This window comes from Patagioenas fasciata, chromosome 1, assembly GCF_037038585.1.
Source record: "Patagioenas fasciata isolate bPatFas1 chromosome 1, bPatFas1.hap1, whole genome shotgun sequence".
Classification (NCBI taxonomy): domain Eukaryota; kingdom Metazoa; phylum Chordata; class Aves; order Columbiformes; family Columbidae; genus Patagioenas; species Patagioenas fasciata.
In genome coordinates, this window is record NC_092520.1 from 103,310,097 (window position 1) to 103,331,491 (window position 21,395).

General features: G+C 38.2%; 1 protein-coding gene across 4 annotated transcripts in view; it reads left to right on the forward strand.

Moving 5' to 3' along the window:
• Positions 1-1,321: 1,321 nt before the first annotated feature.
• The window catches only part of TAB3 (TGF-beta activated kinase 1 (MAP3K7) binding protein 3), a 49,167-nt gene continuing 29,093 nt past the window's right edge, over positions 1,322-21,395 (forward strand). For all 4 annotated transcript variants that reach the window (XM_065859715.2, XM_071812141.1, XM_065859722.2 and 1 more), the window contains exon 1: positions 1,322-1,704. The gene's annotated coding sequence lies outside the window, so the exon portion shown is untranslated. The remainder of the gene's footprint in view (positions 1,705-21,395) is intronic.

A 21,395-nucleotide genomic window follows, 5' to 3' on the forward strand; every position in this document is an offset into this window, starting at 1 on the left:
GTGCTAGTCAGGCTGGGCTTGTTTTCGATGTAGGGATTAGAATACAGGAATTCCTTAATTAACTTCATGCAACCTCTGATACAGGAGCCAAGGCCTTCATGTACGGAAAATGACATGGAGAGTCAGTAATGACAATACAAGATACATATGTCCCCACCCTTCATCCTGCACTTCCCAGGTCTCTAGCAGAGAAAGACAGAAGGTGATTACAGGAACTCTGCATCTGCTCTTATTAATTTCAGTACAATAGTGTTTCTCTGGCTCTGCTGGACAGTGATAAGAAGATAAAAGATCTACCTAAGACTGATGCTAGCTAAACAAAAATACTTGAACACACAAAAAAAACCCCAAGAATCACAAATCATGGTCTTGTATCATTTGGGAGGAGATGCTTTAGACCAGCTTACACTGGCAAACAGAAGAATGTAATCTCAAACTAAGGCTCAGTCTGTGGATGAAAAACCAATGTACACCCACTAAACCACCTACAAGGAAGGCTCTGCCTCAACAGGAAGATTTCAGCCTCGGTTGATGTCATTTAAAAGTCCAAGTTGGATCAATCTCTATCATCACCACTGCCTGAAGTGCCAGCAGAGGGACACAAAAACAATGCTGGGAATGGCATAGGACGATGAGAGCTTAGGGCAAGAGCAGAGCGCACAGGCATTTTAATGCATAGCTATTAAGCTATGCCATGCTACGCGAGTTAATAACTGTGCTGTAGACTGTGTCCACACACCTCGTTTTTGCCGTCAGTATTTTCGATAACCGTCCAGCCGCGCTCAGAAAGAGGTTTCTGTCACAGGGGAAGCCCTCACACAAGCATCCTGCCTCCCACCCGTTGTCTCTGACTTTCAGACCTCGGGTGCCCGCCCAGTACTCCCACGCCCTCCCTCCCGCAGTCAGGCCAGCACTGCAGCCAGCCGCGGTCACTGTTGCAGGGGCGGCTGCTGCCCACACCCCCGCTCCGCTCCGCCGTTCGTGCGCAACACCCGGCTGCCCGCCCCCTCATCAACCCCGGCGCCCGGGGCCGGCGGCCTCCCGCGAGTCGAAACCGGCTCCGGGAAACCTTTAAACGAGTTGAGGAAAATCTCGCAGTATGAAGACGGAGGGTTGGGAATACAAGAGGTCTCACAGCCAAGCGCCCCCTCCACACCAACCGGCCCGAACCGCCGGCATCACCCCCTCCCGCTGTCGTTAGTTACCGAGCGCGTTCAAACCCCCGCCCCGCGCACGCCAAGTCTCGCGAGGGTGGGGGGGGCAGCCAGCGCGCGCGGGCCGCGCCATGTCGAAGCCTGGTCGGCGCAGGCCGGGCCCCGCCCCTCGCCGCGCGCCCGGCGGCCTCAGCGCTCCGCACTGAGCGTGCGGCGCCAGCCCGCCTATCCCGGAAGCGCTTCCCGGCCGCGCTCCGGGGCTCCCCCTTCCCCTCTTTCCCCCCTCCCCCCCAGGTCGCGGAGACCCCGGTGCCGCCCGGAGAGGCCCCACCCCCCGTACCCCGCTCCGCGCGCCCTTACCGGGGGGGGGGCACGCACCTCTCCCCCCGCCGGCTCGCGCCCAGGAGGAGCGAGGGGGGCCCGCGCGGGGCTACTCGCGTGCTGCCCCCCTCCAACGGTCGCCGTCCCGGAGGCCCCGGGCAGAGCCGAGGGGCCGGACGGGCGGGCGGGCATGCAGCCGCCGCCGGAGCCGAGCCCGCAGCGCAGCACGGTGAGGGGAGCAGGCCCCGGGGCGGGGGGCGGGTAAAGGGAGATGTGTTGGGGCTGAATTTGGGGCTGCCCGCAGATGGGGGCGCCCCGTCATGGAGGGAGGCTCGGGACGGAGTGGGGGGTGACACCCCCGTGGTTTCCCCCTCCCCCGTGGTCCCTCTCGGTTCCGCCGGGCGGTGGGCTAACCCCTGCCCCCGCGTGGGGCGAGTGGGCAGGAGTTGGCGGTTCCTCGTTGGCGGTCCGGGGCGGGGGGAGCAGACTGCCCCGGGGGAGAGGACCTCAGCGGGGCGAGGGGGGGGGGATCCGCGGGGTGTGCGGGGGCAGGGGTGTGGTGATGGGAGGGTGCTCGTGTTGATCCTGGCTCTTGTTTTGCTGCCGCACTCCCACACACTGAGGAGAGAAAACTTTGGTCTTTGTTTTTGGAGCCCTTTGGAGAGGGTGTCTGGTTGACTGCCCCAGAGATCCTGTGCGGGTGTCCACTTAGCAGGGGCTGTGGTGTCTGCTGGGCCACAGATGCTGCTCTAGCTGTGTTAATTAATAAAAAAAAAAAAAATCACAGGTAAAAGAGCTGCCACTGCCTCTTTGACATGTTGACTGCAGTATGATGATGCTGCTGTTGTGGTTTGGCTCTGTATATAGAAGGCCCCCAAAGGTAGCAAGGCCTTAGTTGTGCTCATTCCAGAGGCTTGTCTTCAGATCAGGTTTGACATCAGTTATTTATATTGGCTGTTGGGAAGGATAGATTTGGTTTTCTTTTGGTTTGTTTTTTAATATAGGTGGCTTTGGTGGAAGGTTGCTGCACTTATGTATGGTTTGATACTATTCCAGTGTTAGCATTTGACTATGCAGTTGGTTTGTTTTCCTCTCATTCAAACATGACTTGTTACATGATATTGGCTATTCTTTCCCTTGCTTTAGCAAGGAGAAAACAAGGAGAGGAAAGGCAGTTGCTTAGATTGCTTGAGAGTAATTATACCTTGGAGTTTTGTCACCAAAAATATGGAATGGCCCAGGTATTCCACACTGGGAGGTAATGGAAAAACTTAAAGCAAGACAATATAAAACTGTCTTTGAAGGTTTTGGTGGAAACTAATTTGAAGATGATATTAGTAGTCTGTTAATATCTTTATAACTGATGAATACAGTAAAAACTAACTAAAGAAATTGGCTAAAAAGACAGCTGTTTGTTATGCTTTTGTAATTGCTGTTATAATAACTGCATTTCAAGATTTTTCAGCTTGATGTTTTACAGTAGCTTTTGTTTTCCCATCTTCTTCTATTCTAAATAAATACTGAGGGTGAATAGACCAACCCCTCCTGCTGATGTATTGATAAGTGTCTGTTATTTTTAGTGCTGGTGTTCACTGTTACAAAATTGAGTACTAATTGTTTATAGGCTTATGTTCTGTAACAGGTCCACTTGACCAGTTCTGTTTTCAGAGGGATTAGTATAAAAAAAACTCTTAAAATATACAGTTAAAGTCTGCATGGTCAGAGTTCAGTGTGTTTCCTGATAGCTTTAATTTTGTTTTCCAGATGTGTGAGAAGAGCAATACTTTATTTTGCCCCTTTTCAAGTATATTTTCAGTTAACATATTTCACGTAAAAAGAAGAAATGTTAAATTCATTTCCTCTTACTAGTGAGAGAGGAACAGGATTCTTAAAAATAAAGTATTTCACAACATTTGTTAAGGCCTGCCCTTTGTCCTGCCTTGTGAATAGTGTCAGTTGATAGCAGCAGTCTGAAGAATGCCATAACAGCCTGTATTGATATATATATAGACTGTCTCAGTTCATCCATAAAATTACTAACATATCAAATTTTACGCATATTAGTAAAGGATAATAAAATCAGCATTTAAGTCTCCCTTTAATCTTAAATCTTTTGGTTGGGTTGGATGCTTCTTGTGAAACTATACTTTTATGATGTTTTTTTATCTGGCTTGGTTCATAACCTTTACTATAAGTGATTGCAGATAATAGTAAAGAGGGTATTGTGAGATCTGCATCCATTCTTTCTTATTGTTTCCCAGATCTCATCAAGGGTCCTTTTTGCTTCCATTAGTTGTCATGTTGAGGAAGACAAGATAAGTTGAATAGGTGTTGTGAAAACGTGTCTCTTCCACCCAGATTTGGTGATATGTCTGTGCTGACATCTGTCCACTGAGTTGCAGAGGAGTAATGGTAAACAGGATTCCTTTAAAGTTGTCCAAGAGAATACGTTAGTGTGTTTTTGAAGGTTTTCTGGTAATAGCTTTTCTCTTTCTGTCTCCTCTCAAAAATTGTGATTAAATGAAGTTAAGATTTTGGTTGCACTGGTCTTTAGATGCTTTCTCTTGCCTTTAAACCTGTGATGATTAATTTTGTATGTATTTTTAAATAGCGTGAATAGCCTCAAAGTATGACCTGCACGAGTATTCTTGGTTAGGATTAGAGTTATATGTTTCTTTTTTGTACTGCAGTACATAATAAATATGAAACTTAAGAAGTTTTCTTGAGTTGTTTTTCAAGGAACTGTCTTAAAGTGGAACTTCTACAACTGCAATGTTTTAGCAACATAACTAACAATACAAGGAAAATCCTTTGATTTACTTATTTGACAGCAAATATATTTTACTGATGATCCAAACATTGAGTAAATGATCAAATCTAGTAAATTTTGGATAATGTTAAGTCTATCACGTATGCTTAGTATGGTATGATGCATTTTGTTCTGGGGGTGTCTGTATTATGATCTTCTTTCCACTGCTGTGAGCTGAAGAAGGTGCAGTGCCTGGTGTATATGTATCTATGCGTGCACACATAAATGTAAGTAAAGGTGTTTGCAGTGAAAGAGTTAATTTTGTTACATGGTACATTTAAAAGGCAGGTGACAAGTGGAGAGTGAAACTAAGAGAGAATTTATACAAAGCCTCCCAAGTTTTTCATAAGCATCTTTTGGACTGTTTCAAGTTACAAGGTAGAAATATCTGTGACTTGTGGTTTTGCAACATTTTTTCCTGTCCCTGTTACTGTCTTTACTCAACAGAAAAACAAAGCTAAACTGGAAATTGGTGGTATTGCCTAGTGCAGTAAGCTGGTATTACGGTATTGCTTTCAAATCCCCATCAAACTCTTCTGGTGTTGTTTTTTTGTTTTTTTTTTTTTTTGCAAGTTGGAGCTACCTATATAATGTACATTTTTGGTAGACTGTTATTTCTATATCGACATGGTAGATTAAAATACTGTCTGAAGGGCAATATTAACTATCTTGTGAAAGACCAAGAATCATTTTGTTGAGATTGACTGTGTGGTGATGTCATGGTGCCAGTTCACATATGTGAAGCATTCTTTCTAAATGGAAAGATAAGATTTTTGAAATACTTGTTTAGACTCATGTATGCAAATGTTGAAGGTGTTGGTTGAAAGTGTTTCTAGAGTAGCTTCTTGTATTCTGCCAGACCTTAAAGTGTCAGTTGAAATTGTCCTTTGAAAGGCTTTCAAATTGTGAATATGCTAGTAATACCCATGGAAATTTGTATCTCCAGCTTCAGACAAACAATGTAAGTCTGACCTGATAGTGTAGATTGTTCTGTGGTACTTTGTATTCATTCTGAGTATATCTTATTATTTATGAGGTGGGTAGTTGGTCAGCGACTTCTGTGCTGTATCAGCCAGTGCTTAAAAGGTGGCACTGTGGTGTTACTATCCAGTAGACTCACGTGCATAACAACCAGAAAAAACATCACTGAAACCTTTTTATTGACATGAGAAGCGGAAATAAGTCTGGGAAAATTCAGTACGTAATAAGACAAGACAAAGTTACAATGTTGGTAATAAACCATAAAGATCAAGATGGACAGTGTGTTCTTAATGTCTGGGTTTTTTCTTGTTCTTCTCTTTTTGAAGATTAATTATACTAGATAGATCACACTCTGTGTGTGTCTCAGTTTAATGTCAGAATGGAACTAACATTTCAGTATTCTTACACCCCACTGATTACTGTGTTGAAGGAGAAACGTTCAAGTAATGATTTGTAATAGCCAGCATAGCATTGTAGCATAAAAGTGAAAAATGTCATCTCTGTTAAGGTTTTATACAGCTTTGTATTCTTAAGAAGCATTGGTTCTTGCCTTCCAAGTGGGCTTTATTTTATTCAGGGTCTGAATTTAAAGTAGTGGTACTTTAAAAACATCTTCAATGTATTATCAGATTTTGTCCTAACATAGCGCTATTGTAAGGAAAATTACTTTTCCTTTTGCTCTTTTCAGAAGGTTGTATAAAGCAGGATAGCTTCATAGGCAAACAGTAAAGCTACAGAATAGAGAAAAAGGTTATTCTGCTATAGTAATGTTCAGTAACCTTACTGTTACAGCTTAAGTATACATGTTTTTCTACCTGCCTGTGGGCTTGCTGGTGGATAATTAAGAATGTTTTATTAAAAATACCTTTCAGCAGACTATGTTCAACCAGTCATGTTCCACACTCAATATGCTTTAATGAAATACTTGCTTTCAAATGAAATTTTGTATCCACTGAAGTGTATATTAATTTGAAAAGTGAATCAATTTCTGTGAAATCATGATTGATCTAGGGATACTTTTAGAAAAAAAATTCTAATACTATCAGTATTTGTCTTGGATGTTGTGGCAGAAGAAAACTGGATACTTTTCTGAAATGGATCTGGCGTTGACTGTTTCTTGTTATCAGGTTTGGTAACAAGATGCACGGCAGTCCTAGTATTTTATTCTTCTTGTCATTTTAAGCTTTAATTTTTCCCTTCCTTGGTTATGTTCAAAGGTAATTTGTGCTGAAGTCTCATCTGTTTGTACAATTCGTACTGGTTTACAATGTCTCAACTCACTGAAAATAGCTGGCGAAAGGCTTGTTTTGTTCTATGTATGTTATAGCATTTGTCACATTGGTATAAATCCTCAAGTATAATTCTTTTTATTCTGTGGGGAGTTTGTGTACTTTGGCTTTGCTTAGCTCAAGCTGTGGTCATTTATTCCTAGCACTTGAAAGAGTTATGGATTTGTTTCCTTTGTTTTTTTGACATTGGGCATAAGATCAATTCAGAGCAAGTAAAGGGGAGTTGGTTTTTTTTGTGTTTTTGTGTGTCCAGTGTGTTTTGTTTTGTTTTTTCCACCAGAGTGTTGTGCAAGTTCTGAAAGGAAGGTAAAATTTGGCTTTCGTGTTGATGTGCTTGAAGATCAACTTGCAGAAGTAGTAAGCCAGGCGCTAGGTCTTTTGTGGAGCATTGCTGTTGAAATGTATCTACCTTTCTTTGGTGAAATTCTTAAGATTATCTTGATGGAATAATAATTCTCACTGTGATGCTGCTAATGTCAGATCAAAAATGACATGTCCAGATAAGACAAAGTGTTCATGTGATACAGTTTTACTCTGTTGCTTCTTATTTGCTCCAAAAATATTCATAGGATAAATTTCTACTAGCAAGCATTTTTACATCAAATATCATCTTTCTTCCCACTGCTGACTTGAAGGTGTTAAAAACTGTTTATTATTTTCTGTGTAGTTCTACTGAAATGCCACTATATGTTCTTTCTTGGTACAAATCAATTTTTTGCTGCTAGGTCATCTGGTAGTGTACAGATCTGAGTTCAGTAATCTTGGAACTGGTGAGTAAGTGGTGCAACTGAACTCAGAACACTTATATGAAATTGTGTTTAAAAAGAGATATTTTTGTCAGTGCTTTTGCAGATTAGCATGGGTTTTGCAACTCACCAGTAGGTTTCAAATGGACAGCATGGGGTTAACAGTTACTTTAGTTTGGGTCTCTGCTCTGTTTCCTGCTGTTAGGATAGCATTGTGAAAATGTGGTTATAGAAGTTTGCTTGCTGTTCCTTCTTTATGAGTAGCAGTTTTATGCAGGTATTTCAAAACAGATCTCACTCTTGGTCTGCAAGTGCTTCATGTGTTTTGAGTTTATGAGCTTTTTGAATAGCTGTTCAGGATGATGTATGCAGTTTTGTACTTTCTCTTGCTTCTATACTGAAGACAACAGCCTTTGATGTATACGAGTTTCAGTAGTAGGTAGTGACAATGAGATAAGTCTCTGTTCACATCCAGCTTCCTTCTGTGTTGGTTTGAGCTTATTAGCATCTTTTTGTGAGAAACATATTTTTTCATTTTTGTTTGCTTGAAATATCCAGTTTAAAGGAAGAGGGGACAGAAGGCAAAATCAGTTTCTACCATATCTGTTGCAGTGGAATTAAGTTTATAAATGGCAGAATGTAGACCCTCTTAAATGAAATCTGCCTCTGCTTTTGAGGCCCTTTCTTTAGATACAGTAAATGCTTCTTTTGCTTTAAAGAAAGTTCCAAGTCAAGTAAATGTTCTACCTGCCAATCCTTTTCCAGATTTGGGAGTTGAGGTAAATGAGGCTGAAGGTAGCCTTAGGCCTAAGAGAGACCAAAGGAAGATCATATTTTTTGGTCTGTCTTTAGAAATGGTCTCCTACTGTACTAAAGGAAAAAAAAAAAAAGGTCAAAAAGTCAACAAAGTGTTGAAATAAAGTTCCTTCATCTGAAAATAAGGGCTCTGTGAGAGATGAATTAGTGACTTCTGTTAAGGAAAACTTTGTCAAGTTTTCCAAAGACAAGAAAGAACCTTGCTCTCAGTGACTTTGTACAGCAAGTCTTGCTGGTTTAGTACCATTAACTGGATGACATCTTCCTATAGTAATGCAGACATTGAGGGATCTTTGCTGATCTTTCCTGTTATTCAACAAGGCAATAGTACCAACAACACAGACATTGCTGGTACTGTAACAAACAGTAGTTCTATTTCTGGAAGAACACCCAGTCACTTGAAAGCTGCTTTTCCCTAACTGAGACTACCTTCTGTAAAAGTTGTAACAAAAATGCATGACAAGTCTCCTAAAAGCATATGTTACCCATATGTGATCAGGGCACGAAGGCAGCAGCTTGTGTTTTTTGGTTTCTTATCTGTACAGTTCAGTTCTGGGCTTTTGAGTGGTCAAAACACAGCATTAGTGTCTGATGGAGGATTCCTTTCTTAGAAACTGCAAAAAAGAGGGAGAAAGACCTCCTACTTCACTCACCTTTTAAAGAATCCGTATCTTCTCCACGAGGAAATTCTACTCACCCTTCTGGTGGTTGAGGGAGGTGGAGAAAACTTATTGTCAGTCTTGGACTCACTGAAGCATTCCCTGTGGAGATTGGTGTTCACAGACTTGTTATCGTCAAGAACTGCATGAAGGGAAGTGGTGTTAAGGAACTATTATAGCAGGAAAACATCAAACAAAGTTTGACTCTGTTATTTTGTGAATTCAGTTTAAAAAACCCCACAAACCCAAACAACAAAAAACCAGTCCTTTTCTGTTTTGCTTGTTTTGTTTTTTCTTTTTTTTCCCCTACTTCTCCCGCCAATTCCTGTTAAAATCTACATCATAGATAATTATTTAGTCCTAATTTCTGTAAAGAAGAATTCAATAATTCTCTTAATGTCTCTTGTTTGTTGAAAGCCCTGAAAGTTGAGGGTTTCATAAGTACTTGGAGCGCTAGAAGAAAAGAAAAAAAATAAAAAGCTTTAAGTATTTTTCTTTGATTTATAGGCTTTGATTCAGGAGGGGAAAAAAAAGTAGTTATGATATTAACATTTTAGTATCTCTTGTTCTTATGTTTTTATTATGTGATAGAACACAGATTCTAGAGAGTACAGATGTGTCTTACATTAAAAGTAGTGCTCATATGACAGTGACAATTTTTTCCTTTGGGGCTACTCAGAATAAATTTGCCTGAACATAATTGTTGGTCTACTGTGTCCACTCGTCAATTCACGGAATATTTGAGGCTAAGCTTTGTCAGTAGTAGTTTATAGTAAAGGCTACTGATATTTTGAGTTAGCTTCTAAATGTTACATTTTGAACTTAGTGTGTTTATATATACTTTTTTTTTGCCACTGTTGGTTGTTTTGCCATCAGTAAAAATGGTTATGATGACTGCTACATGCTTACATAAGCTGCACTCACTTTTAAAGGAAACCATTTATAGCACAGGCTATTTAGTCTTTTCAGAAAATGAAAACTCAATATGCTTAGAGAGAACGAATTTAAGCTTGCTTACACATTTCTTTTGTCAGCTTTCACCAAGTTGTTTTTTTTTTTTTTTTCCTGTGGTTGTTTTTGTTGTTGTTGTTTTGTTTTTATTTTCCCAGGAAGTGTATGGTATACTTAAACTTATAGGACAAGTTATTTCTGGTTGTAGTAGAATTCCTGAATTATGTAAACATGTTTATTAAACTATAAGAAAGGTCAAGCAATGAGAAAAATTTTGTGTGTTGGATTATTTGTTCATGAGTAGTGGTGATCCCGTGCTATATGGTGCAAGCATCTTAGTTGCTTGTTTACCTGATAGTTTGTACAGCATGATGGAATGCTACTGGAAGACTATCCACTAGATAAGTATTCTACCAAAAAAATTCTGGACTTTTTTACAATATTCAGGAAATATTGTGGTGGTTATTTCAGGAATGCACTCTTAAAAAGCAGTAAAATAGATGTATTGCAATTGTATTAAACAGTATTTAACTAGGGTTCCATTACCAGTTAATTACATTTCTAGTTATGAAAAAAAATACTTAAACATTAAATTAGTTTACTAAGGTGTAAACCTCAGGTTTGATTTATAATAGGTTGTTATACATATATTTGAGTACATTTAATTTGCCTTAGTTTAATGAAATACATTACAGATAGTCAAAGATGAGTAACTTCTGAATATATTAATGCAATTGTAAAACTTTCTGCTGAATAACTTTTCAGGAGGCATCTGTCAGGGTTGCAAACTGCTTTTTAGGTGTTTGATTTAATTCATTCGTGGCACTAAATTAAACTCATTGCTTCTGTGCATCTCATATGAAAATACTAACATATTTCAAGCACAATATAGGTATTTTGCATAGTTTGTCCTGCTGTTTGGGTTATTTTCTATGTTCTGTGATTCTTCTTACTTGCTAATTCCTGAAATTAATTCACAACTAATTTGGACTGCTAGATTTGTTTTTTTTCTGTGGCCAAGGCTAGGAACTCTTCCTGATTCTTCCAAATTAAAAAGAAAATAAAGACTCAGAAAGGCGGGTATTCAGGGAAGTTGGGAACAATCAACCCCTTTCCAAGGTTTAGGTTCCTGACTTGCTTGAATATAGATCATTTGGATTTCACAACAGTACTGATTGTTCTATCATTTAACCTTGAAAGTAAGCCTTCTGGAAATGTTATCTGTTATTCTTCAGTGTCTGAAAAGCTAAATATGACTAACCAGATATATTGGTTGCAACTAGAAGTATTGGTTGCAGGGCTGGATGGAACTATGAGGTGCCTGTGTGTCCCAGAAGGAAATCTGCTAAGTGGAATCACAGATTTATTACTTGGACTGCATTCATAATGGTATAGTCTAATTTCTAATAGTCTTTTCTGTCTTACCTAAAGGGGCAGTCTGCTTTTGAGATCTTCCTGGTGAGATTTCATCATGACTGTTTTGGTCTAACATTTCTCTCACCCCTGGCTGCCTGCTTCCATCTCAATATTTTGGATATCTGATTATGGCACAAGGTTTCATGGGGTTTTGAGGTGAATCAGGGAGCCAATTCAGACTGAACTAGTATTTAGGTTTTTAAAATGGAAGTTCAGCTTTAATAATGTGTTGTTCACCATTTGGTCTCTACACATTTGCACTAGTGCATTGGGAGGAACAAGCAAGGAGAATAAATAATTTTTTCAGAATTACTGTATTTTTGCTGTTTTAAGATGATTATGAAACAGTCAAACCAGACTTCCTATGTGATAGTTTGCTCTTGTGGAAACACCCAGAGTTTATGCTATAGCTAAGCATTTTATGCTGATAAATACTTCCCTGAACAAAGAGATTTTTTTTCCTTCAAAACTTTTCTGTAGTTAAAGGGGTTTTGTGCCTAATGTTCACTTGTTTCAATTTTTAATATCTTTCAGAGTTCAACAACGATAGCCAAACCCCCTGTCTTTTTCTGAGATTGCTTGTGTTTGTTTGGTGTTATCAATTGTGACACCATATGCTGGAGAAAAAAATTATGGATTTGGATGTTCAATATTTCTTTTTCCTTATAACTGCATATTTCTGTCTCTCTGCGTAGAAGCCCTATGCTCCCTGATAAAACAGTTTGTAAGAAGCTTGAAATTTGAGTATACTTATATTTGTAATTTTTGATGTGTTTCTTTTTGTTTGTTTTTTGGTTTTTTTTTTCGCCTTCTGTTAATGATTTTGCACTTCTGGTGTTTAAGAATTTCTTTTCTCTAAAGAGACGTATTTGTTAACACTAGTAGTTTTAAAACTGACTTAAAATGTAAAATACATTTGAAAGTTCAATTTTATTTAGGTAAAAGCAGTTGTATGAACAAGTCTGTACATTGAGAAGATGTAATTTTGAATTCTAATAATGATATTTCCTTTAATCTTCTGGTTTTTATTTGAAAGTAATAATTTGAATTTTATAAGTTGCTTCTTGTAATAAATTATTAAAAATTCTTACCCTGCATACAATTTAAGCATGCTTGTTATGATTCTTTCATGGTGGTGTTCAATTATTGACAAGTTTGGTGTACATAGTAAATACTTCGACATAAATATGTAGATAGTCAACAGTACGGTCTTTGAACTTGTAGCTTAAATGTATGCCTCTTTATGTACAGTTTCCGTTCTTTCTGGAATCAGTTGTGTGTGTAACTACATAAATAGTGTCTTCACTCTTACAGCTACTTGGAAATTTGTTTATAATAAAGGCAGTGTCTTGTTAGAAGAGTAGTTTGTCTGTGTCCAGTTAATTTACTTTTCAAATATGTACAAAGTTGCTCTTCTGATCAAAGTGAGTGGTTGGGTGTGGAAACCTGACATTATCAAAGTAATAGGGATCCTGTATTTGGGCAAGTATGTACAGAGAGTTAAACGTACATTTTATTTTACAAATATTCAAATTTGTGAGAAATTTATTTTTAGTAACTTGAAAATTAGACAAAACATGTAATAAGATAATTGAATTAAGAGTAACTCCATAGGTTAAACCGTTTATGAAATAACAGTGAATTAGTGGTCCTTGCCTATCAAAGGTCCTGTGTATACCCTGAACAGAGCAGAGTAATCCTTGGCAGGAAAGTTTGCCAAAATATTATACTTTTATGTAAATCTGGTAACTGGGGAATCTTTTGACTGTAGTTCTCAAGTAAATATTGTTTGAAAAAAGATTCCACACTTCTTTTAGCCAAGAAAAAACCCGAACTTCAAGCAGCACTGAATTTGGTTTACTATAATGAAAAACTGGTGATGTGAAATAGTTGGTGAGGTAAGAATCAATGAGTTCTGTATTATAAAGTTTTTTAAAAGAAAAAAATTATCTTTGTTTTTTAAATCTGCTGCTCAGTCAAAGGAACAGATCTTACAGAGGTATCTAAATACTTGATTTGCATATTTCTCCAGCAATTGTAAGGTACAAGAGAATCTGCATATGATCAGTAGTCTAAATTAACAGGTCTGTTACAGTGTTGCTCAGTTTATCTGGCCATTCAGGTATTGAAACTCAAGTTTTAAATTCACAGGCATATTTAGCAAAATTTTTCTTAAAATCAACCTATTTGTAGGATTTTAGAAGGATGTTTAATCTAGTTTTCAGATAGGTTTGAATTCTGTTTCAAAATGAAGTAATAGCATTTAATTGTCCAGAAATGTAACATTGCTTCCCTATCCTGTAGGGCAAAAGTAACACAGAGAACAAAATAGATACCCTTCTGAATAAGACTTGTGTTTAAGCAGCACTGTAAATGTCAAAAATTTTCAGCTCCTTCTCTCTCTTCTAAAAGCAGAGAAAACCCAAAGTATGCATTTAAGTCCAGGTCATACAAATGATCAGAGCTGTGATTTGTTTGTGTTTAATGCTTGTGAGAATTCTAAAGAAGTCACCAGGCTGTTTGGTTAAGCTGAGGGTGTGACTAATCTGCTATGATTTCAGAATCAAGGCATCAGATTATGATCTTATTTTAACCTCTTTTTGCTTTCAGCTGCTTTTTTGGTTCTGAAATGTACAAATCTGTCACTTTGTGCTGCTTGTGTCTAGGGTAGACATTATCTGTAAGTTACTGGCCTCAGGGGAATACTCTGGTGGCAGTGTGTTTGGCTCGTGGGGAGGATGACTACAAATTATTTTAAACTTCAGATTTTTCTTCTGTCTAACCTCCTATTGTATACAAGATGGTATTCGGTTTGCAGGAAGATACATGACCTTGACATCTTTTCCTCTATATTCTTGGCAAATTATGCTTTTCTAATACTACAGGGAGTTAAACCAAAAGACCTGTGTTTCAGACTGAAATTTTTAGTGTCTAAATGAAGAGCTGGGCATGCTCCGTGTTGTTAATCTCTACAAAACATATAGACACTGCCTCTTCTTAACAGTAAAGAAACTGGGAGATTGGTTAAAGAATGAATGCCGCATCTACTCCTTTGCTGCAACACCTAAGGAAATAAACCACTGTACCATATCAAGTGAAAGAAGATTTGAAAGTTCTTGTATCTTACATCTACAACCACTCAAACTTTTTGATAGATCTCTATTGCACTCTTCCATTCTTGTGAAGGTGAGTAGCAGCAAGCACAGCACAAGTACCAGGGCAATTTTAATCTAGTGTAAAGAATGTTTTAAGCAGTTCTTTTGCTGCTGCTTTACCAAGTTATCCACAAGACCCTGTATATCCCATGAGAATGGAGAGATCTGTTAAAACAGGACAGTGCTTTTGGAGGCTGTATCTACCCTGAGCTGTTGGACAGCATCTTGTTCATCTTCTTTTAGAGAAGTGGAATAATTCAAACCTCTTTAGGAGTAGAATGAGTTAGTAACTATTTTAAGATGAAGCTGTCTTTGAGCCCCCCCCCCTTTTTTTTTTTAATTCTTCTAAAGCAGGATTATGAGGGTAGCTTCCTAAAAGGGAAATGAAATCAGAGCAGTTTATCCTACCAGTCTTGATGGAGTACAGTAGGGCAGATCAGTGTGGAAATGATCTGGCTTTAGGGAGATGCTGATTGCTTTAAGTGTTTAATTTACATTTGGAAGAGTATCTGTCATACAGAATAAAAATAAGTTATTTTAAAATCTTAAATTGTGAATACAGACTTTGAAAAGACAAATACTGCTTATTCCTGAAAGTTTCATAAAGTGTGCTTCATCCATTTTGTCTTGTATTCAGATTTGTCCTTTTTTTTTTAAACATAGCTGTACCTGATGAAAGTGAAAATTGCTCGTAACTTCACCATCAGACAGCCATGCAGTGTCAACTGCAGTAAGACTGGCTACTACTGAAGGACCTCTTTCCCTTTAATTTTTATGCTGTAATCCTGATCTTATAAAGCCACAGAGTTTAACATGTTCCTGCTATGGCTTGTGATCACAGGCTCTGTGAAAGAGGGCTGTAGCTCCATCATCACAAAATTGGTCTTTTTATACTCAGTTGTATGTAAAAAGTCATGCGTGCTCCATCTAGAAATTGCGTGAGTTTCATTACTTGGATCTGCGATTTTCTGGCCTGGCAACAGACCAACCAAAATAAATGTTACAACTGGTGACCTGAATATTGACAACCTGCCTTTGCAGACAATGTCAGCGAGTAGCCAAGGTGTCAGGACTGCAAACACAATTTTCTTTAACAGACTAAAGTCATGACTGAAAGCCTCTGAGGGAAAGGTAAAGCATGCTCTTTAGAATCAGTTTGTGCTGTTACATAGCTCATTCATAAAGCTTCTAATCTAATGTTAAACTGTTAGAATAGTCAGTTTTTAATCCTGTCCTCTGCCCACAAGCACAAAAGTTATTTGGCAATGTGAAGCGGAAATTAGATTGTTTGTGGAAAAGTTCAGTGTTGGTGGCTACCCTTTTACTGCTGCTATCTCTGGTTTCTCAGCCTGCTCTCTCTGGTGTTAAAACACCTGATTTGTTGCCAGGCTCTCTGTAAGGAAGAGGACACTCCAAAGCTTGATCAAGTAAAGCTACTGGATATTGTTCAAGTCCTTTGAAGCTGTACAAGAACTTTGGCAAGAATGCATCAGTGCATTTTAGGATGAACAATTGTATTTGTGTTCTGGCCTTTCCATTATCTGTTTTGGCTTGTCTGATTTCTGGCCTAAGATTATGGAACAAGTGGGTCTGAAATATGTAGACTTCCTCATGGAGTTTTGCCATTGAAGCAATTGCACAGACAGGGCAGCTACAGCTTTATATGAGTGTCAATTGTTTAAACATTACCTTATACTTCCAAGGTTTCTCTCTGCAACATTTACAACATAGACCTTGCTTATAGAAAAAAAGAAGCTCAGAGCTTTCCTTCCAACCAAACTCTTTTTTTGTATCCTGTTAGTATCCTTTATGGAGAAGGCTGAAGCCACTGCAGAATGAAAACATTTTAAATTGTCTGCATAGGTATAATATCTAAGGCTCATCACCCCAGAAAGTCAGTCTGGAGCTAAGGTGAGATAAAATTTTTCATCTTAAAATAATGCTAATAGAAGATGAATGTGGTCTTAAAAGAAAACAAGTTACAGAAACAAAAACCTAATTTTAAGGCACTCTTGCTGCCCCCTAAAAGCAGAAGAAAAAAAGAAAAAAAAAAAAAAGGGAAAAGTGAGAGAAAAAAGCACAATCTAGGGTTTATATGGCATCTGTATATATACATATATAACTCTACATACATTTGTGTATAAATATGTTGTTGGTAGGCCTTATTTTAAGGTATCTCTTCTGTTTTGCTAGGAAATTGGGTGCAGCAGTTCCTGAACTATGGCAGACACTCAGGCATCTTTAGACACACATGTATGATTATAGATAACCTCAATGTATTGGAATAAGCATGTATAGGTAACATTATATTAATTATATTTATGAATAACCTCTCAATATGACCTCTTTTTGTGACACCCTTATGGGTATTCATGCAAAGACTTGTTAGAAGATATCACAAAATAGCCAAGGTTCATGTTACAGTTCCTTATCTTAACAAATTCTCCTGGAATGATAGAAAAGACAAGCGTGCTGCATAACTTGTCCACCATATTTTATAGCAGTTAGTCATCGTGAAGAAATTGACACAGTCAGGCCACCGAAGCTTAATTTGGAACTTCAGAAGAAGTTGGTATTTTCAGATGTGTAGGGAATATGTGGTTTGTGTTTTTCTCTGCTGTTGATAATCTTTTGCATTGCTCAGTCTTGACTCCTTTCCCTTGTTTTTTCTGTCTACTCTCTCCTTATTTCTGTCTTATTTTTTGTTTCTGTTTATGTGTGCCTGTCTACTTGCCTCCTCTATTTCCTTTCTGTAGAGTCGTATCCTCCATTAGTATATGTTTGCTGGGGGTCCTGAAATGAGGTTTTCTCATCCTCTTATTCAACTTCACTTCTTTCTAATCTAGAGTTTTTCTTTAAGGTGGCCAAAGTGATGAGAGGCCAGAAACACTGTTCCGTAAGTGCTGGCACTTCCCACTATCATTTTCTTTTTCAACTGATCATCCTGAGTACAAGTGTTGTAGTGAATATAGTGTGCAGGCAGTCGTTGCAATAGATATTGCTTTTTGTACTATTGTCAGTTTTATGGGCTGCTAGGTAAACTTACACAGATCATTTAAACTGAAACTAATGCTAGTTAGCATCTCTTTTTGTCTCTACAGGAAAATGAGTACTTCACAGGTATAAATATGTTTTGCAGTCATTTTCTTACTGATGCAGAAAAATGTGGAAGTTTTAAGACAGGGTGTGTTACAGAAATTATCAGTGTCTTGCCCTGTAATGCTCATCCATATATGATTAGCAACAAAACAGAAATCTTTGATTCAGTCACTGTACTCAATACAGAGTATTTTCAAGGTTCGTCAGATATATGCTCCTGAGAGACTTAACAGGGAAATTGTACTACTCTGGTTATTTTTAACTGTTGTTTACAATACTATTACTGTTAGCCATCACAGAAGTCTTTCAGCAATATTTCAGAAGCAGGAAACCTGATGTTTGTACACTTGATTTAGAACTTTTTTGTCCTGCCTTAAGAATGGCTTAATTCAAATAGCTCAAGTTTTCTTCGGTAGCATAAGCAATTAAATCTTATTTTTCAAAGTTTTTGTTAAATCACTCATTCTATTGCTAATTCATGTCATGACTGACTAAAAGGAGTGAATTTAAATTCTGTAGTTTTACACAGATTCAGCTGACTCTGAGGGGATGGCCAAACTTTTACTTCACTGTGAAATTGTTTGCTGAGCCACCCAAGTAAATCAAATAACTGGTTAAAAATTCAAATGCTTTAATCTTGAATGCCCCAAGTGCAGCAATAGTGCAGCAGTGTGCCTTTTATGGAAATATCAGCAGGCTCAGACAACTAATGTAATTATGTTGTTTTTACTCTGCAAATGGACAATAGTGTCTTTCAGATTTATTGATATCAATTCGTTTATTTAGAGGAAATTTTTTAAGGGGGAGAAGCCCAAATCAAAGTGAGAAGTTGAAAAAAAGTGAGGGGTGTGTTTAGGCTAATTGTGTGAATAGCCATTTGAATGTATAACAGGTGATTTGTGAGTGTAGTTAACTCTGAAATTTTACAAGTTCTGTGTAGTAAGCCCAAGGACAATTTGATTCATGTGTTTTGTTTTTTTTTTTTTTTTTAATAACGACTGTTGTTTTCAGACTTTTTGAAACTTCTGGCGTTAGTGAATAATTACTGCTGTGCACTCCTGCAAAATCACGTACAGTGTTTCATTTTGTGGAAGGACTCATTGTTTTTTGACCAGTGTAAATAAATATATCTTGGAACGTAGCCTGTTCTGAATGTCTTGCAAGCAAGTTCAAAGCACAACAATGAATTTGTGATGTAGGAGCAGGAACTAATGCTGAGAATCACCTTGTGTAGGAGCTATCAAACATCTCTTAGGCTGAAATAGCATTAAGTTGCTGTTGAGCTGGTCAAGATTTGAATTGGTGACCTCCATAGCAACACTTAGAGACATTTCAACAAATGTTTATCTCACACTTCTGAGGAGGTTCACGTTCTGGAACAATTTCTGTATTAAACAATAGTTCAGTATTTTTGAAGTTTGTTAGCTAAGTTTCCCTCTAGTTTAAGCCACAGATTCTAGTAAATGTTAAATCCGGAAATGTGAATAACCAACTGTGCTTTAAAAAAAATGCTGGACTTTATGATCCATGGATTTGTGGTAGATTTTTTCCCATGCTTTATAGTATATACTCAATTTCATGTTTTCTTGTTTCCTTTCTGGGTCATTTTGATTCCCAAAGTAGGATGTAACAGCCAAGAAATTTTGTATCATTATCAAACTGCCTGTAGCAGGGCCAACAGTTAGAATTTATGAATTAGGAAATCTGATAGTGTGCTGGTTCACTGCAGGTTTTTTCCAGCTGCAGCCTGTATTTCACAAACATTCAGTCAGTAATTGTAGATGATATGTTCTGCTAAGAAAGCTAGTTCATCACCACATAGCTTTCGATACTAATGTCATACTCAAGATTATCTGTGAGGCATACAAACTCACTTGTGCTTACAATTTTTACTTTCACTTAGTATTCTTCAGAACTCTTCCAGAAATTAGTACTTGTTGCATAGTGGCATGATTCCTGAACTATCTCGCTGCCTTGAAAACTTACTTCTCTTCTAACTTTGTTATGTAGCAAGAGCTGCTTCTAGTTCTATCTTGGAGTGAGAGAAGTATAAATTCCTGATGAAAGATTCACTAGTATCTGATGCAGCCTTTCAATATACAAAAAGAGCTTGTAAGACAGAGGGAGACTTTTTACCAAGGCCTGTAGTGATAGGACAAGAGGCAATGGTTTTAAACTGAAAGGAGTAGGTTTAGACTGGGCAAAAAGAAGAAATTTCTTATGGTGGAGGTGGTGAGACACTGGAACAGGCCACTCAGAGAAGTGGATGCCCCATCATTCGAGGGTCAGGCTGGATGGGGCTTTGAGCAACCTGGTCTAGTGGAAGTTGTCCCTGCCCATGGCAGGGGCGCTGGAACTAGATGATATTTAAAGGGTGCTTCCAACCCAAACCATTCTGTGATCTACTTGATAGAGACATTACTGGCCAAGAATCTCTGACCTACTTGCTAAAATGAGTATCATTGTTCCAGTTAAGTTGTCTTCTCTTTATCATTCAATTTTTAATATCTCCTGTACCATGTAGCTATTGAAACTAAATTCTATTTCATGGAGATTTTACTGGTGTATAGGGTAGAGATTATTTTCACTCCTTTTGCTTCTATGGCAGTGGAATAAATAAGGTCTCTTATGGTCAGATGCTAGTCCTATCTTAAAGGACAGAAATTTAATCATGACCAAGGCCATAGAATAATGTACAACTTGCTTTGAAAAATGTCAGTTCACTGTAGAGCAATACTTTTGATTACTTTTGCACCTAGCAACTTGGTGTCTCAGTACCTGATGTTTTGGTTGAATCCGTGTAAACACTAAGGTGTTTATATTGTTCCTCTGGCCTTTTTTTTGTTTTGTTTTTTGTTTATGTCTTCTATCATAGAAGAGGAAGAACAGTGAATAGTTAACACTAGTCCATTTAGATATGGATGGCTCACAAGGATGGCAGATTGTAATGAAAGGGAGAAAAATCAAAGCAAATGCCAAAGCACACAAGGAAATACAAAATACATGCCTAAGAGGGAACAGTGATTGATTATGATTTTTTATTTTTAGTAACAGCCTGGATTATTAACATGCTTGCCCACAGACTACAGATGAAACCTTATTATGCTTGAGTCCTATTTCTAGGCAGAGCTACTGTTGTGCTGAGAATGGATATACTCCATCCAGGTTTCTCTTACCTCAGAATTGCATATTGCTTTTGTGTGATGAAGACACACCACACTGTATCACAATATCACTCACTTATAGAATCCAAAAAAAGGAGGAATGTCTTCATTTCTTTATACTCCCATTTCATCAATATGAGATAATAGTGTTCTTATCATGCTGGCTTTAATGAATTGTATTCCCTTTCAATACTCCAAGCTTTTCTAGGCTGTCAGATGACACATTTGTGTAGCTATTCTATGGCTAAATTGACAGAGGTATCAAACCAAGAATTGTCATGTGAGTTTGTATATCTTTAGCATAAAATAAGAGACCAATTGGTCAGCAGTGATAGCTTGTCAGCTTTATTTGTAGTTTTATTTTGCTATATACTTCCTTATTGTGCTTCATTTGCCTTGCTACCATCCAGGAGCTCTATGAATCTGTTGACCTTCTTTTACGCAAGTAAATGAATGTTCCTCATAAGACTGCTTGCCAAAGCATGCAGTTGTGTTTTTAATGTGTTAGACAGTCATTCAAAACAGTGATGGAAGCATGCTGAGCTCAACTTTATTGACTGCTCAACTTTATCTCCTTCTCTGGAGACATTCAAAACTCGCCTGGACGCCTTCCTGTGTAACCTCACCTAGGTGTTTCTGCTTTGGCAGGGGCATTGGACTAAATGTTCAAGGTCCCTTCCAACCCCTAACATTCTGTGATTCTGTGACTGCTCTTCTTTTTCTAATTGAGCTTAATATGTCTGTATGAACTGACAAAATGTATTTGAATTGTACTATATGTGTCTGTCCTACTCTGTGAAACAATATAGTCCCAAAACTGTGGGATGTACCAATC